The sequence below is a fragment of the Athene cunicularia genome (genome assembly GCF_003259725.1).
Source record: "Athene cunicularia isolate RWA chromosome 11 unlocalized genomic scaffold, athCun1 chr11_part1, whole genome shotgun sequence".
NCBI lineage: Eukaryota > Metazoa > Chordata > Aves > Strigiformes > Strigidae > Athene > Athene cunicularia.
Window position 1 is genome coordinate 13,802,943 of NW_020799113.1, and position 2,896 is coordinate 13,805,838.

The 2,896-nt window shown below is 39.5% G+C and overlaps 1 protein-coding gene across 1 annotated transcript in view; it reads right to left on the minus strand.

The window, feature by feature from the left end:
• The window catches only part of SALL1 (spalt like transcription factor 1), a 12,903-nt gene extending 10,121 nt beyond the window's left edge, over positions 1–2,782 (minus strand). Inside the window, exon 1 of the mRNA XM_026856706.1 lies at positions 2,671–2,782. The gene's annotated coding sequence lies outside the window, so the exon portion shown is untranslated. The remainder of the gene's footprint in view (positions 1–2,670) is intronic.
• Between the last annotated feature and the right edge of the window lie 114 nt (positions 2,783–2,896).

Below are 2,896 nucleotides of genomic sequence, written 5' to 3' on the forward strand. Positions count from 1 at the left end.
CATCTGAGGGGTGACAGGGGAATAGGGTTAGCAAAAGAAGCAAAGCTGATAAGGTGAAGCTAAAATAAACTACTAACTTCCTGCTAAGCAACCAGTAAGACTCAATTCGGGGGTCACTGGCAAGATATTGAAGTACATATTGTGATCTGAACCCTGTCACCTTTGGATGGAAGGAGGCTAGCAAAGGTTAAAACAGCTGAACACTTAAGGGTTTTTTCTAGCATCAGCCATACAGACACGAAGCAGAATGTCGCTTGCGCATTTCAACTTTCATTTTTTCCCAAGACTGCGAAGCATATAGGTGCGATGCACCTTCAAGTATAGAAATTACACACAGCAAAGCTGCTCTGATGGGCATTTGGCAGGAGGTGCCCCTTTTGGTTTTTACAGTTTCAAGAAACATAATTGTGTTTTCTGAAAGGCACCTCAGGTCACTTCAGTAAAGATTCATGTTTCCACAATTAAAGCATGAATATGGTTAAAAGCCAGTTATGCAATAAGCACTGGTACAGCTAAATATACAGGAGAGCTTGTCCTCAGGGAGCCAGATGCTACTTAGCATCAAAAAGATAAATAAGGTACAAACTAAAACATAAATATTTTGCAGCAAGACAAAGATGTGGGTTATGTAGGGGGAAACACACACAAACGGGTCTGAACTAACACTGGGCTTAGACAACTTCCACCATATGGGTTTCAGTAATTATTTCTGAATTGCATCTGCATAAGTGATATTTCACAAGGCCCTTTACACTTCGGGTTCACCTTTGGAAAAAACACAAGTGTCTGTACTCTGAACCGACAGACTGCAGTTATCGCACAAAAAGGCCTAATTATGTAACAAACTAAAAGCAGCCTAACTAAGCAATTATTTCTCTTAAGCACCCTGTCCTTCAGATCTTACTAAAGAAAGCGATCATAATTTCTCTCATTTCATGGGCCCAGTAACAATTACGTGGATGATCATAATGCTACAGCAGGAATTTACCAAAATCCATTGACATGAAAAGGCACTCGTTCTGACAAGCTTTTATTTGGAAGGACAGCAAATATTTTCTTACTCAAAGTCTATCTGGTTTATTTCTCTAATATAACTTTTGTCTTGGAAAATTATGTTCCAAGGATATACTTTTACAATTGGGAATGCAATTCCAAACAACTAAATAAATAAAAAAAAAAAATCTAAAATGTCACAAAAGTGGCTGGAGTTATTAACAAAAGGAAATAATCCCGCAATCTCCTGCCCACTTCCTACCAGTAATTAGTTACTTGTTGAATATAATTTACGCTGCAAGTAATTTCTGCTATTAATCTAAGAGCTGTTCTGCTTAATCCAATACGAACTTTATCAAATGTGCACATGCACAGGATTTCACAAGGATAAACTTACTTATCCATTGATTGCACCAAAAATACATTTTAAGAGGAAAGTCTTCCTGGTAAGAGTGAACTGTATGAGCTTTGAACTTTAAAAAAAAAAAAAAAAAAAAAAAAAAAAAAAAAAAAAAAAGAGAGAGAGAGCAGTAAAAAAAAAACCAACCAACCACCATGCTGTTGCAGTCAGAGGAACTTTTTCTTGATCGATCTTTAGCTATGAAACCATAGGAGAAAGTTTTAACAAACCAGAATTCAAATTAGAAGCAAGAAATTTTCACGGGGCCACTCATTCGCTCAAAATACCGCCCAGCAGTACCTCACTGCAAGTGTCTCAAGGAGCAGCGATGCCAATTTGCCTGAGCCCTGCGCAAACTGTAGATGATCTGGCAAACCTGAATTCACAGTATGAAAGGAGAAGAAAGGAGCGCTTGGAATTTCGAGGTTTTGTTTTGTAATTTCAAGGCATATAATGCAAACTCGTCCCTGCCGCAGCTCACCCACCCTGTCTTGCTCCAGTGTGAAGCTGCTGCCAGGGCTGGGGACCCCGGAAAGGCGAGGGTAGCTCTGTGCTAGTATTATTACAGCGGTCTGAATCCTGAAACACCATTACAAAACGCACTCTCTAGGCAACTTACTCAAAACTTATTGTCTAACCACGTAAACCAGCCATAACCTAAAAGCATTACTAGGGATGAGCATTTTATAGTAAAGCACGCTGCTTTTCCTAGGAAACCGGTCAGTATTTTTTTAAAAAAAAAAAAAAAGCTTCGTTATTCACTTATTTAACTTAACGATAGCCACACAAACTAAACAAAAGCTTCACTTCCATGCCATCATTTCAGGCAAAATCCAACTTACTTCAAGTACATCCTTTAGCAACAGGCAGTAAAGCTACTCAGTTAACATTCCTTTCTCCTACTCCCACTGTCTTTCATTTGAAAACGATGTGCAAAATCAGATTAAAGGACTAAAACCAGAAGAAAACGGCTACTTTTAAAAAAAGATACTTGGAGGTGTTTTGACCTGTTCCATCTACTATAACAACAACAAAAAAGATAGCGAACGTCAAAAGATGCACTCATACAAACTGAAGATGTGAAAAATCCCTCCCTGCTTTCCCAGGAAGATAATTTCCACTTCAGCTTTCCCTTTCTCTGATCACTTTAAGAAGTTCCAAATTCTTTCATAAGAGGCCGATGAAAGACAAATAAAAACCTAACGTTTTCCTCAACTCCTACTCCAAACTTCAAGCGGAAGTAGAAATAACATCGGAAGAAAAATAAATACGCTTACTGAGATGAGAAAGGGGATTATGCTGAGCAAACGGCAAAACTCGAGTGCACTCAGAGCGCACAAAACTCAGCTAAAAAACAGAAGTCGCCTCCCAAGGAGCCAAATGACTTTTAGGAAGCGTTTCGGCTGAGCTACGCGGAGCGGGGGCTTCTGTCTTTGCTGCTTTACGAAGGAGACGTCCCAGGGCTTTTGGAAGCCGGGTAAATGCTCCTGCAGGCGGGACAAC